Below are 16,780 nucleotides of genomic sequence, written 5' to 3' on the forward strand. Positions count from 1 at the left end.
TATTCTTTAACGAATCGGTTCTTTTGAATCTCTGTTTGATTCACAAGTGAGAATCGAAAGCTTGGGCAAATCTACCTGTTATTATTATTATTTTAAAAAGATAGACTTTCGGGGGCGGCAAGAAGGTCCTGGGTTCGAGCCCCGTGGCCTTTCTGTGCGGAGTTTGCATGTTCTCCCCGTGTCCGCGTGGGTTTCCTCCGGGTGCTCCGGTTTCCCCCACAGTCCAAAGACATGCAGGTTAGGTTAACTGGTGACTCTAAATTGACCGTAGGTGTGAATGGTTGTCTGTGTCTATGTGTCAGCCCTGTGATGACCTGGCGACTTGTCCAGGGTGTACCCCGCCTTTCGCCCGTAGTCAGCTGGGATAGGCTCCAGCTTGCCTGCGACCCTGTAGAAGAATAAAGCGGCTAGAGATAATGAGATGAGATGAGAAGATAGACTTTCTGATTGGTGGTGTAGTGGTTAGCGCTGTCGCCTCACAGCAGAGCAGGAAGGTTCTGGGTTCGAGCCCAGTGACCTATGGGGGGCCCTTCTGTGCGGAGTTTGCATGTTCTTCCCGTGTCCGCGTGGGTTTCCTCCGGGTGCTCCGGTTTCCCCCACAGTCCAAAGACATGCAGGTTAGGTTAACTGGTGACTCTAAATTGACCGTAGGTGTGAATGTGAGTGTGAATGGTTGTCTGTGTCTATGTGTCAGCCCTGTGATGACCTGGCGACTTGTCCAGGGTGTACCCCGCCTTTCGCCCGTAGTTAGCTGGGATAGGCTCCAGCTTGCATGCGACCCTGTAGAACAGGATAAGCGGCTACAGATAATTGATGGATGGACTTTCTGATTTAGCAATTTCCTGAGGATCTGTTTGCGGAAAAATAGTGCTAAATATCTCTTTCTTTCTTTCTAAATCACATCTCTCAGTGGTGTGAAATTATAGCTGCATTTGACTTACTTGTTTAAAAATGTAACTTCAGGTTATTTGTTGTGCAAACAAACAATAGTGAGGCAAAGTTACAGAATGCATTTTTACCCCATAAAACATTTTTTTTCTGTTCAATTTAAAGTAAGTCTCTCTCTCTGCCCAGTTTTTGCAAAATTCTGGGTTGCCCCCAGACTTCCATGTCAAGTTTGTTGAAGACCTGTTGAGAAAAGGTGATGTTAACCCAAGACAAACAAAAATCCAAACATCCACCACCCAGGGGCCCACCGGAGACCCCCTAGGGCCCAAATATGTGATTTCTGAGTTCTGCCAAATTGTGGCTATCTACTGTACCTACGTGCCAAGTTTAGTGAAGATCTGTCAAAAGTTTGTGTTGATAAATGTAACGTGAAAGGCATTGAGGGATGGGGTGGGTGGGTGGTCTGTTGTGCCCCCCAGGGACCTCCCTGGGGCCGGTACATGAATTTTGTTTATATCCGCAAAATTCCAGGTCATCCCCGGACCTACTTGCCAAATTTGGTGAAAATCCGTTGAGAAATGGCAGTTTGCTCAAGACAAGCAAACTTTGCCACTTTATACACATACATTAAATTATATATATATATATATATATACACACACACACATTAAATTATATATATATATATATACACATACATTAAATTTTATTTATATATATATATATATATATACACACACACACACATATTGCCCGTTGTCAGCTGGGATAGGCTCCAGCTTGCCTGCAAAGCGGCTAGAGATAATGAGATGAGATATATATACGTATATATTTAGATTGCCGCATCTTCAACAGATGATAGCCGACTCTATATCTTCACATCAACTGTTTCATTTTGACGTTCATGGCCTCTAAGGTGATCACTGAAGGTCCATGATGAGATGGAAGAATATCCTGAGAACAGCAGCTGAGATGGTGTAGAGGCATCTGTCCAGCAGTGGATTATAATGACAAACACGCGTGCCACTCTCAGTCTCTGTGTTTAGTATATAGTGACAAGCCACAGTAAGAGAACTAGTAATCACTTCAACCGCAGGTTGAACACTTCTGCAAGTGATGTTTCCATCGGAGAATTCCTTCTTTGCATTCCTTTTTTGAATTCTTTTGAATTCCTTTTGAAATTATAACATCTGTCTTAGAACTTTTTGACTTACCCTCGTATATATATATATATATATATATATATATATATATATATATATATATATATATATGTGTGTGTGTCTCATCACATTGCTCCTGTGGAGGACGGCCCCATATGCACTGTAAACCCGAATAAGTTGAGTTTACTTAAAAAAATTGAGGAAAGTGGTTGCCTTAAAAAAAATAAGTAATTATTAATGATTGAATTGAGTACCTTAAACTTACAATCTTCTGGTAAGTTTAAGGTACTCAATTCAATCATTAATAATTACTTATTTTTTTTAAGGCAACCACTTTCCTCAATTTTTTTAAGTAAACTCAACTTATTCGGGTTTACAGTGTGGACAGTCAAAAGTCGCACTTGGAAGACGCTCTGGACACTTACAGTCATGCTTTTATGGTTGAGGACGACAGTTGACTTGCTAACTTTAGGACTGCAGTTGTCATGAACAGTTTTGTGCTCAAGTTTCCATCAATGAAGAGTTTATAACTTCAACGAGACAGACCTGATGTTAAAACTGTTAAAACTGTTATAAATCACGCTATCTGTTATCACCCAAATGAGGATGGGTTCCCTTTTGAGTCTGGTTCCTTTCAAGGTTTCTTCCTCATGTCATCTGAGGGAGCTTTTCGTGCCACCATCGCCACAGGCTTGCTCACTGGTGATAGATTAGGGATAAAATTAGCTTGTATTTCAAGTCACTAAAATTCTGTAAAGCTGTTTTGCGACAATGTCTATTGTTAAAAGCACTATACAAATAAACTTGAATTGAAACTTGACATATATATTTAAATTCATGTGAACTTCAAACAGCCAGCTACAGACCTACTGTATTGTATTTACATCGAGGCATGTCTTATCCCAGTGATCACACTTAGGACTAATGACATGTTTACAACATCTCCCGTGAGTATGACATAAACACAGTAATAAAATATCAATAAAATTATAGGCCATATACATAAAAGAGGGTGGCACGGTGGCGTAGTGGTTAGCGCTGTCGCCTCACAGCAAGAAGGTCCAGGTTTGAGCCCCATGGCCGGCGAGGGCCTTTCTGTGTGGAGTTTGCATGTTCTCCCCGTGTCCGCGTGGGTTTCCTCCAGGTGCTCCGGTTTCCCCCACAGTCCAAAGACATGCAGGTTAGGTTAACTGGTGACTCTAAATTGACCGTAGGTGTGAATGTGAGTGTGAATGGTTGTCTGTGTCTATGTGTCAGCCCTGTGATGACCTGGCGACTTGTCTAGGGTGTACCCCGCCTTTTGCCCGTAGTCAGCTGGGATAGGCTCCAGCTTGCCTGCGACCCTGTAGAACAGGATAAAGCGGCTAGAGATAATGAGATGAGATGAGATGAGATGAGATAAATGTAAAAGATACACCAAGTTGTATCAGTGTTATATGTAGACATATTCTTTCTTTGGTAAATTGCTCTGGTTACATTATAAATCACACAGCCTACATGCAATCAAAGCAATATTATGACCAACTTTTCAAACACACACAAAAAATGTGACAGGTGGAATTATAATCATACCTCTCACCATTAAAGGCTAGCACTGAATAAGAAGTTACTTCCTCAGTCTAAAATGCTATTTTGCAGGTTACAAGTGACTGTACAAAATCAGGAACATTGATTACTGGGGTTGACACTTTTAGCTTTAAACCCTGAGTTGTGAATCAGTCTCACAGTTCAATCCCCTAACGGGTTTGTTTGAAAGAAAGAGTCGATTCAGTAAAAAGAGTCACGATGCCCGACACTCCAAGACGGTTGTACTCGGAGTAGCCCGTGCCCGCCCACCTCAGTCTATTTTTGGCATCACTTAAACGGGCCGAACTCTCAGCAACGTGAGAGATATTTTTAACCCAATCAATACACATATTTTAGCCAGTTGAAATGATTTTTTTGTTGCTAGGCGGCCCCGGAATAACCCACTGTACTAGACACTGTTCAGCATTACGTGTCTTGGAAAGAGACACAGAAATGAGATATTAATTTGATATAGCAGGCAAAAATAAATCAGGAAATAAAAATAGCATAATGATTATGTGGGCGTGTCAGACGCGTTCATTTATATGACGTGTGAATTCATTTTATACATTTTTTTTCCTCTATTAATGAGACCGGAAAGATTGGTTTCAGCACCGAGGACAGCGACAACGTCACACCTCAGCCTTTTTTTTTTTAAGAAAGAAAGCACAACTTTATTCATCACACACTTGTGAAATTCCTCTCTGCATTTAACCCATCTGAAGCAGTGAATACCCAGAGCAGTGGGTACCGTATGTGTGTGTGCATTTGGGAGTTAGGTGCCTCGCTCAAGGGCACCTCAGCCCAAAGCCGTCCCATATTAACCTAACCGCATGTCTTTGGAGGGAAACCGGAGGAAACCTACATAGACACGGAGAGAACATGCAACCTCCACACAGAAAGGCCTCTGCTGGCTACTGGGCTCGAACCCAGAACCTTCTCGCTGTGAGGCGACCGTGCTAACCACTTATGCCACCCAAGCAGAATTATTATTTTTTTAAAATTAACATCAGTAATATCATCACAGGGCGGCACGGTGGTGTAGTGGTTAGCACTGTCGCCTCACAGCAAGAAGGTCCAGGTTCGAGCCCCGTGGCCGGCGAGGGCCTTTCTGTGCGGAGTTTGCATGTTCTCCCCGTGTCCGCGTGGGTTTCCTCCGGGTGCTCCGGTTTCCCCCACAGTCCAAAGACATGCAGGTTAGGTTAACTGGTGGCTCTAAATTGAGCGTAGGTGTGAATGTGAGTGTGAATGGTTGTCTGTGTCTATGTGTCAGCCCTGTGATGACCTGGCGACTTGTCCAGGGTGTACCCCGCCTTTCGCCCGTAGTCAGCTGGGATAGGCTCCAGCTTGCCTGCGACCCTGTAGAACAGGAGATAGAGATAATGAGATGAGATGAATATCATCACAGCCAGATCCATCAAAAAAAAATTGTCTTAATATTTAGACCTACACCATATTTCTGGAAGTGCAGATTGTAGCCAAAGGTTGCATGGTGGTGGGTTCTGGGTTCAAGCCCAGTGACCAACGGCGACCTTTCTGTGTGAAGTTTGCATGTTTTCCCCGTGTCTACGTGGGTTTCCTCCGGGTGCTCCGGTTTCCCTCACAGCCCAAAGACATGCAGGTTAGGCTAATTGGTGGCTCTAAATTGACCGTAGGTGTGAATGGTTGCTTGTCTCCATGTGTCAGCCCTGCGATGATCTGGCGACTTGTCCAGGGTGTACCCCACCTCTCGCTCAGAGTCAGCTGGGATAGGCTCCAGCTTGCCTGCGACCCTGCACAGGATAAGCGGTTATGGATAATGGATGGATGGAGATTGTAGACAACAGAACCCCTGTCCAAAAAAGGCATGTCCTGAAGTGCATGGACAAGAAATGAGGGCGTGTCTTTGAGTGAATGTCAGGATCATTAGATGAGAGGTTCTCAAACTTTGTGCAGTTAGGAACTTTAACTGTTAAAAAAAAAAAAAAAAATATATATATATATATATATATATATATATATATATATATATATATATATATATATATATATAACAAACATCATGATTTCCAAATCCAATTATCCAAATACTGTGAACTGTATAATTTTATTTCTGAACTTTTCACTCATTAGGTCCAAATTGACATTATTAACAGGCCGACTTCTTTCTGAGTTATTAAGGTTTGGATTAAACCCATACAATTCAAGTGACCCATCAAGCAGATTAATAGGCCTAACTATCGACTATTGTTCATGGACCATAAATTAAGAACCATGGATTAAAATAATTAAGGATTTTACACTTCCTTCCTGAGAATAGTGATTTACATTTTCTCATACTGTTTAAGAATTGTATATTGAACCTTGAGGGACAACAGAAATCTCCTGTACATTGTTTTTTTTACTTTAACAGTTTATGGAAGTCTTGAAATAAGAAAGGGAAAGCCACTGGTTCCAATAAACAGATGGAGGCCATGCAACTCAAATGAGTGTGGAGGGTTGGGGGCGTTTTTAATTTACATATTCACAGACTAGGCATTTCTTCACTGGGATAAACAGTTCGGAACACTTGGATGACTTTGAATACTCTAGTAATCTCATACTACAGATCTAATAACCAGTTACAATACTGTAGTTCTTTCAAACGCGCTCCTCACGCCGTCTTGTGGCCATGAGCATGCATTGCACCCTGAAATTGTCACCTAATATCACGTGTGTGTTTTTTGGGCTGCTTCAGGGAGCCAAAATAACCATTTAAAACAATATTCTCTGCAAACCAAATGGTGATGAATATATACGGAATATATGGCAGAAACATATGGGATGCATGTTGATGTTGCCTCACAGCAAGAAGGTTCGAGGTTCAAACCTCATGTCCAATGAGGGCCTTTCTGTATGGAGTTTGCATGTTCTCCCCGTATCTGCATGGGTTTCCTCCAGGTGCTCTGGTTTTCCCTTATACACTTGTGTTCAAAATAATAGCAGTCCAACACGACTAACCAGATCAATCACTGTTTTTGATGGAAATTATAATACTACATGGCAAATAATTTACCAGTAGGTGTAGTAGAGTCATAGAAAACCAACAGACCCAACATTCATGATATGCATGCTCCTGAGTCTGTGTAATCGAATAATTAAGTGAAAGGGACGTGTTCAAAATAATAGCAGTGTGGAGTTCAATTAGTGAGGTCATTCATTCTGTGAAAAAACAGATGTCAGTCAGGTGGCCCTAATTTAAGGATGAAGCCAGCACATGTTGTACATCCATTTCTCTCTGAAAACCTGAGAAACATGGGTCGTTCCAGACATTGTTCAGAAGAACAACGTGCTTTGATTAAAACGTTGATTGGAGAGGGGAAAACGTATACTGTAAAGAAGTGCAGAAAATGATGAGCTGCTCAGCTAAAATGATATCCAGTGCTTTAAAATGGACAGCAAAACCAGAGAGATGTGGAAGAAAACGGAAGACTACCATTCGAATGGATCGAAGAATAGCCAGAATGGCAAAGACTCAGCCAATGATCAGCTCCAGGGTGATCAAAGACGGTCTGAAGTTACCTGTGAGTACTGTGACAATTAGAAGATGCCTGTGTGAAGCTAATCTATCGGCAAGAAGCCCCCGCAAAGTTCCACTGTTAAAAAAAAGACGTGCTGAAGAGGATACAATTTGCCAAAGAACGCATCGACTGGCCTAAAGAGAAATGGAAAAACATTTTGTGGACTGATGAAAGTAAAATTGTTCTTTTTGGGTCCAAGAGCCGCAGACAGTTCTTCAGACGACCCCCAAACACTGAATTCAAGCCACAGTACACTCTGAAGACAGTGAAGCATGGTGGTGCAAGCATCATGATATGGGAATGTTTCTCTTACTATGGTGTTGGGCCTATTTATCGCATACCAGGGATCATGGATCAGTTTGCATATATCAAAATACTTGAAGAGGTCATGTTGCCTTATGCTGAAGAGGAAATGCCCTTGAAATGGGTGTTTCAACAAGACAACAAAAACACACCAGTAAGCGAGCAGCATCAGGGTTCAAGACCAACAAAATGAAAGTTATGGAGTGGCCAGCCCAATCCCCGGATCTTAATCCGATAGAAAACTTGTGGGGTGACATCAACAATGCTGTTTCTGAGGCAAAACCAAGAAATGCAGAGGAACTGTGGAATGTTGTCAAATCATCCTGGGCTGGAATACCTGTTCACAGGTGCCAGAAGTTCTCAGAAACCGTGGTTATACAACTAAATATTAGTTTAGTGATTCACAGGAATACTAAATCCTTAAGATTTTTTCAGTTTATACAGTAAATATTTGGAGTTTGTAATGAAAAATGCAGACACTGCTATTTTTTTGAACAGCCCAATGTTCATTTTTCTTCATTTTCTGTAAAGTAATTAAAATATTCATACATTTTTCTTCATGTTTTGATGTAGAATATAATGTGCAGTGTTCCCAATGCATGGAAATAAAAACTATTATAAGGATTTTGAGCTTTACTCACGTTTTTAAACACACTGCTATTATTTTGAACACAACTGTAGTCCAAAGACATGCAGATGAGGTAAAATACCCAGCCACTAGGGTTGCACAAACCAGTGTATACTTAGTGCCAATCCCAAGGAAGGGCATCTGGTGTAAAACCGATGCCAAATCAAATATGTGGAACAGATCTGCTGTGGTGACCCCTAATGGGAGCAGCCAAAAGAAGGAGGAGATATGACAGAAACATATCTGAAAAAAACAAGTACATGAACACCCAGCTTTAGTAGACTATATCTAAACTCCACCAGGACAGATGTGTTCTTTCCCACTGCATCACATAAGGCATCTGTTTCTAGTGGTTAACTTCACACCAGGCCCTGAGGTCTCAGAAACACTAGACAGGTCATGACATGATGGGGTAGCAGTCTAAGGTCAGGTACTGAAGCAAAAATGACCAGAGTTCATGGTAAACTACTTGGACCAACAGGTATGTTGTTACTATGGTAGAGCATATTTGCATAGATATTTTGTTTACACCAAGGCCCTAGCTTATAAAATGCGTGCGTGTGTGTGTACATTATATTACATTACAGGCATTTATCAGACACGCTTATCCAGAGCGACGTACAACATACCCAGAGCAGGTGGAGGTTAGGTGCCTTGCTCAAGGGCACTTCAGCCATTCTTGCTGGTGCAGGGAATCAAACCGGTGACCTTTTGGTCTCAAAGCTGCTTCTCTAACCATGGCTTCCCCTGTTTCAACCTGTTCAAATCTATTAACACCCCAAAAATGGTTCTTTCTAATTGATTAAGTTCTTTGTCATTTAGTCTGCAAATTTTACACTGTTGATTTTGATTTTTTATCTACTGCATCAACAATCTCCATACATACAGGATGCTGTAGTTCAACTCTCAGTATACTACGTTTTTATAATATAGTCCAGTTACTTCGGACAGGTACATTTTTATTTATTTGCATTTAAACTGAACACACAAACTGACCACAAAAGAGAATATGAATGCACCCTGTTTGCTCTGTTGGATGGAAATCATGATAAATCCCACAAATGATTGCTCCGGATTTAAAAATTTTAAAAACTGAAATGAAAACGGTTCCATAAGGAAGATTTATTTGCCTTTCTTTCAGCTATAAGTCTGATCTGGATTATGCTGCCTGGTTTAAAGTGCATATCACGGGTAAATTCAAGAGCAAGATCAGTGGAATTCTCCTATTTTATATTAAACTTTGGTCAAATATCTGTCACATTCTGCATTCTCTGCAATTTTTTTTACCTTGCGCAATACCAGAAAAATTCAGTTGAAATCAAGCCATTTGAGGCGAATTGGTCCGCCTCTGAAAAAACTTGGCATTTGAATTTCCCGGCAAACATCGATTTTCATGACGTCGCGTGCGGGACACCTCCCTCTGAATCCTACGTCAGCGCTGGTTTGTTTATGAGAAAACGACCTGGTGGTTTTCTGCAAATTTCTTCAACGTTATCGCGTAATTATTAAAATGGTTAACAGACGTATCGTAGGAGGGTGTAGCAACACCAATCTTGATGGGATTAGTACTCATCGTTTCCCAAAAGACCGGACAATGAGAGAGAAATGGGAGCGCTTGGTCTACACAGGCTGTGCACTGAAACCGTGCAAAGTTCACACAGCCTGCTGGCGCTTCCGCAGGTAACGTCACGAATCTGGCTCCAGACTCCCTTGGGATTTTTCCAGACACGTTTTATTTTTTTTCTGCTGTAGACAGATGACCTTGTGCAAAATTACCCTTCTGGATAAGTGTATAAAGGGACATACTTTCATATAAAAAAACTCAAAATTGGTCCAGAATATGCCCTTTAAAATTGATTGAACGGAGTTTTAAACTGTCCAATCTGGCAACCTTGCACTTGCTGTCTCCAAGCAGTGGAAATGATGTGCACTGATGATCAGATTCCCGGATCAGTGAGAGAAAGAACTTAGACAGTACCGGTTCAGTCCAGTGCTGAAACCCTGCCTCGAGTGTTACATCATGAAAACACAAAAGTGACGTCACCAAGTGACAGAGAGGAGAAAACTTGAATAATGCCATGAAGGTCAACTTGCTTGCGCATGTCCAGTGCTTTCTGTCCTGATTGTCTGCTTGCAATGACATGACCGAGCATGCATGAGGTTCAGGAAAAATCAGCAGTACTGACTGAAGGACGTGCAAGATGAAAAGTCAAGGAAACTAATGCTGTTTTATTCTTTCAACCTGTAAAAGTAAGTACGACATGCAAATTATTGTTGGCAGTTTAGGAAAACAAGACCTTTTAGTAAAAAGCTTAATGCTTTAGTTATTATAATAAATCTGTTTATCACCAAATACTTTCCCAGACTGTTTGTGGTAGAGTGCACGTGCATCTCATGCCCTGATGGCTTGACTTGTTTTATTCACAAAAGTACTGAATGCACGAGACTCAGTAGTGAAGGGCACGCGAGGTGAAAAGTCAGCCTGAACAAGTAAGTAGCTACAACACACAGTCAGTCTTTGAATAAAACCCTTTCTAAACCCCGTTGCAAGGAAAATGACATTAGGGACACATCTGTTAAAGGTTCTGAGTGCAAAGTTGAATTCTGGGCAAAACGTTCTATTTTGATTGCTGTTAGAGTTTCGAGATGTTCTGTTGCTGCACACACCTTGTATCCTGTGTGTAAACAGTTTGCCGAGATAAAAAGAGTCCCGCATTTTATGATTTGGGCAAATGAGCAACATGACCACCATGGGGCTGGTTTGACCTACCTTTAACCAAAACGAGTCAGCATGGGGCGGCACGGTGGTGTAGTGGTTAGCGCTGTCGCCTCACAGCAAGAAGGTCCGGGTTCGAGCCCTGTGGCCGGCGAGGGCCTTTCTGTGTGGAGTTTGCATGTTCTCCCCGTGTCCGCGTGGGTTTCCTCCGGGTGCTCCGGTTTCCCCCACAGCCCAAAGACATGCAGGTTAGGTTAACTGGTGACTCTAAATTGACCGTAGGTGTGAATGTGAGTGTGAATGGTTGTCTGTGTCTATGTGTCAGCCCTGTGATGACCTGGCGACTTGTCCAGGGTGTACCCCGCCTTTCGCCCGTAGTCAGCTGGGATAGGCTCCAGCTTGCCTGCGACCCTGTAGAACAGGATAAAGCGGCTAGAGATAATGAGATGAATAAGTCAGCATGGGTAAACATGGCGGACTCGGTTCCAATGAGTGTACTACAAGATAGTCACTCTAGCTAGCTCTTAGCTATCTTAGCCTAAAAATGCATGAGCAGGACTCTACGGCAGGGCTTTGAACCGGTTCAAGGAACGAAAACGAAAACCGGGAACTTTTTCTATTTCACATGGAACAGAAACGAAACCAGAAACTTTATTATTTTTTATGTTCCGGAACAGAAACGCTTATTAAAAATAATGCTAACCGGTTAATACCGGTTTTTATTTCGTTCCTCAAAGTTTCTGTAGCCTACAAATAGTCATTCTTCTCCTGCGGAAGTTTCTATGACCCGCTGGGGTTCACTTCCTGTGTGACGTTCGCTGATTGAATGGAGAGAGCGGGAAGGTGGACTACTAGTGAATACTAGGTGAATTACTGAGTGTCTGAGCAAAGAAGAGTCTGAACGTTGCAACCTCCCTATTGGCTGTTTGTAAAAATGTATCAGTTGTTGCCCTTCCCACGGGAATCATCGCGGGCTCGAGAGACGAGACCTGACGAGTTAGTTCGTTGGTAGCAGAACAAAATGCCTGGACACAAATCGGGTTTTCAGAAAAGGAAAGAAAATAAACGGAGGGTCGAAAATACAAAAAAGGAGGCAGAAAATGCAAAACGAGTTTTAAGGTAGGACAAATGGTTACTTTTTAAGGCAGCCCGCCATGGCTGCAGGCTTTCAGTTGTGTTATTGAATGGTTACTTTTCTGAGGCAGCCCGCCGTGGCTGCCTGCAGGCTTATTTATTATAGCCCATTTAGTTAAAGTAGTTGATATAAAATGTTTATAGTTATAGTTATGTGATGGTTGTCCTGATTTAGACTGGTGGTTTTTTTTGGGGGGGGGGTTGCGCGATGTTGCACCCGGGCCCAGATTAGGGCAGAACCGGCCCTGGCTACATTTCAGGTGTAGTTTGTTTTATGAATGTATGTACTTGCATAGATGTGTACTTCCAATATGGCGCCTAACAAACTCTCGCGGCGCGGTGACGTCATGCGGTAGCCCTCTATAGGGCCTGACTAGCCTTTGGTAACACACTAAACGAATTCTCTTTCATTTTTGGCACTTTTTCTGTTTGTGTAGCTGGGAAGACATACTGAGAATCCAAATCGCCAACATTTGAAATAATAATTGTTTTGAATTATTTCTTGTCTTATTTAATGAAGGTTGTAATAGAATTAGCCTACATTTGGCTTAAGCTGGATGAGACAGAGACATAATTTTATAGCCATTTGTTAAACAGCTGACAGGGAACGTAATTAACCGTTCCGGGAACGAAATTTTTTTGTTCTAACCGGTTCGGGAACGTCTATTTAATGGTGGAACCCAAAACCGGAAACGTTAAAATTCCGTTTCTGTTCGGAACGAACCAATAGGAAAAAAATTCCGGTTCAAAGCCCTGCTCTACGGTAGCGAGTATGGAGTTCTACACCTAATGTTTTGATCTTACAGAGAAAGAAATGATAACACAAAAAGCAGCAACAGAGAAAAGATATATTTGTCTTTTGTTTCACAGATCGGTGGTGTAGTGGTTAGCACCGTCGCCTCACAGCAAGAAGGTCCTGGGTTCGAGCCCAGCAGCCGGCCTTTCTGTGTGGAGTTTGCATGGTTTCCCCCACAGTCCAAAGACATGCAGGTTAGGTTAACTGGTGACTCTAAATTGACCGTAGGTGTGAATGTGAGTGTGAATGGTTGTCTGTGTCTATGTGTCAGCCCTGTGATGACCTGGCGACTTGTCCAGGGTGTACCCCGCCTTTCGCCCGTAGTCAGCTGGGATAGGCTCCAGCTTGCCTGCGACCCTGTAGAACAGGATAAGCGGCTACAGATAATGGATGGTTCACCGATCTGTTCGCAAATGTCAACCACAAATGACATCCCTCCGACTCAAAACTCTCTGAGGTTGATGCAGAGTCACGATGTTTTCCATGCATCGCCATCTTGGTGTGACATTGTTCCATAGTTATGCTAATTAGTCAACGCTTTTCGTGTTTGGCTGTTGCCATAGGGCCGTACTGTTTACCTCATGAGGTCCCAAAAATGGAGAAACGCGACCCTCAGGATATCAAAAATGATCACATCTCGTCCGCATGGTATTGTTCTTGCAAGACATATGAAAATATCATGCACAATTAAAAAAAGATTTGAAAATTTCAGTTGACTTTGCAGTCATCACCTTTAAATATTTATTAGCACTTTTCCCCCTGACTTCTTCTGAAATATATGCTGTCGAATATATATATGGTGCGACACAACCATTTTGTTAATCATGTTTCACAAAACAAGGGCGGTTTCGCCTTTTGCTTCCTTCCTGTGAGGACTCACCTGAACATCATACATGTGCTGAATATCGCCATGTAGATTTCATAAATTTGGGCTAAATGACTTCCAGAAAGCCTGCTTTTTAGATTGAACCACATTGATCCAGTTAACTCTCAAACAATGTTTAATCAAGTGACAGACACTGACGATAAAGGGGTTGCCTTTGCATCCATCCATCTTGCTGTCAACCCTGACCAGTTTCCCAGTCCCTGCTGATTCAAAGATTCGATAATAATATAACACTACCACCACTAGGGTGCATCAGTTGCCCCCTAAAAATGAAAAGTTCCTCCGATCATGATGCGTTTTTGTTTTTATGTTCCTTTTGGTAAGAAAACACACCGAGTGAAATCTCATCTCATCTCATTATCTCTAGCCGCTTTATCCTGTTCTACAGGGTCGCAGGCAAGCTGGAGCCTATCCCAGCTGACTATGGGCGAAAGGCGGGGTACACCCTGGACAAGTCGCCAGGTCATCACAGGGCTGACACATAGACACAGACAACCATTCACACTCACATTCACACCTACGGTCAATTTAGAGTCACCAGTTAACCTAACCTGCATGTCTTTGGACTGTGGGGGAAACCGGAGCACCCGGAGGAAACCCACGCGGAGAACATGCAAACTCCACACAGAAAGGCCCTCGCCGGCCCCGGGGCTCGAACCCGGACCTTCTTGGTGTGAGGCGACAGCGCTAACCACTACACCACCGTGCTGCCCACTGGGTGAAATATTTTGACAAAATTCAAAAGTTTAATGGTGGCACCAGGAGCTCAAAGTTATGGAAAAAGCTGCTATTTTATGACTTTTATGACAAAATTTCGATCACTTTTCATGAAACATTATGGCACCTTACAGAGTATACCAAATATCTTAGATACACATTTTTAGTACATATTCTAAATACATTATCAAGCACCGTTTGAGTTTTAGCTGTTCATTGAATCATTGTTCAACTACTTTTAAACAATACAAATGTATACTCAGCAAAAATAAAAACTTGACACTCATTATTTTTCAAATAGTGTTTAGAAACTTTTCTTGAAAGAGTTCTTGTGATTATGGTTAAATGCATTGTCAAGGGCATTACGTCACACATTCATTCTACTGGTCGGGCCTACGTAGCACGTGCGAGAGCACTGCACGCTAAAATCACGTTTCCACGTGACGTGACCTATTGATACACGTGCAATTGATCTCACGGTAGCAGAGTAGAGTGTCATCTCAGAAAAACAAGGTTTTATGGTTAATTATTCGTTAATTTGCAATGCCACGACTGTCAAACATTCAGCGTGAACGTGCCATTGGCATGCTGAATACGGGAACATCCGTCACTGACGTTGCGAGGGTTATGGGATGCAGTCGACAGACCATCCATAATCTCCAGACACGTCTCCATCAAACTGGCACCACAGCCGACCGCCCCCGTCCTGGTCAACCACGTGTGACGTCACACGCAGAAGACCGACAGATTGTCTTACGTCATTTGCGTAATCGGTTTGTCACTGCCACATCCACTGGGAATGAATTGTTTGGAGGTCGAGTGACTGCCCAAACCATTCGAAATCGCCTGCGATCTGCTCTGCATCAAGTTGTGACTCACAGTTTTTGATCATGGACATTGTCGTCGCATTTCCGGTGGAACCGATTCCATGACAAACATGATCTGTATGCTATAGCATCTTTAATGACAAGATAATTGAATACAATCGTTATTTCAAACCTATTTTCCAAAATGTTCAAATTATTGACTTTGAAACGAGTGTAAAGTTTTTATTTTTTGTTGAGTTTATTATGAATCACATTAATGCTTCTCAATCCCTTGCAAAGGTTCTTAACATGATCTCTGGCTCACAAGAAATCAATAAATGGAGTCCAACATTGTGATTTAAACCTTACACGCAGGGCTCGAAATTAACTTTTTTTCTTTGTGTCCCCCAGTGGTCCCGAATTCAGTGTTGTATTGTCCCGAATGGAAGCAATAGTGTCCCCATTTTTTTCCTCTCTGAAATAACCAGTGGTTAATATTATCATATGAAGTTACTATTATATTTGTAACTATGCGATTTTGAACCCTTTATATCATTTTTACAATAAGTCACAAGACACAAGCGACACATGTCCTATACATCATCTACTTCAAAATTACAGTTATTGCATTTTCAGTTTATTAAACTTTGGCGATCTCACTGTATGAATAGATACCCGTTTATTTAAAGGGGCCAACTAGCTCATTCAGAAAATGTTTCAACTCCCTACATCTGCAGTACACTTTAGTTGAAAATAAGACCCCTTTTATGTTCATTTCATCTACTTATACCTTGAATATCTGTTGGCACTTATAAGGCCAACTTATCATTTTCACCATTACCGTTATCCATAGCCCTGTGATGACCTGGCGACTTGTCCAGGGTGTACCCCGCCTTTCGCCCATAGTCAGCTGGGATAGGCTCCAGCTTGCCTGTGACCCTGTAGAAAAGGATAAAGCGGCTAGAGATAATGAGATGAGATGAGACCGTTATCCATTTTTATGAACTTTCGCTGCCGAAACGTGGGTGCAAATGTTAGCAACATCAGCATAGTGCCAGGTCCTAGCCTAGTTGTGCTGCTGACTGACTAAACTTTCTGAACTAGAAAGACACCAAGAAAACTCACTTATTCTGTTGAACGGTATCTTCCGTCAATATCATCCACATCATTCCTGTTGTATTTTATAACGTGTCTAACAGTGTTCATTAAGTTCATTCAGTTGCTAGCGTTACCTGCAGACCAGGCGATGACACTTTGGATCCTGAAGGTCCCGGAGACGTTATGTCTGGGCTTTCAGTTTCTTCCCCGCGGTCGGTCCGCTTCAACCACTTCAGCATTTTTGTTCTGGCAAGAGTCGGCGCAGCGTGTGCGGTAGCAATTCCATTCCAAGTCCATATAATGCGGACACCAGCCGAAGATTCTAGAACAGAATGCGCTGCTCTGTGGCCTACGGATGCAGGTGCATCGAAAGTGTAGCTACTAATGTATTTTTCGCTGCTCACGTTTTAAAATTAAAATTGACAAATTAGGTGAATGTCTACGTATGTGTTACGGCTTTGTAAATAATATTAATGTAGAACTTTTTTTCTAGATCTATTTTTTTCCATTATCCCGGGATTGTCCCAGATATGATAATTT

This window comes from Neoarius graeffei, chromosome 18 (genome assembly GCF_027579695.1).
Source record: "Neoarius graeffei isolate fNeoGra1 chromosome 18, fNeoGra1.pri, whole genome shotgun sequence".
NCBI classification, from domain to species: Eukaryota; Metazoa; Chordata; class Actinopteri; order Siluriformes; family Ariidae; genus Neoarius; species Neoarius graeffei.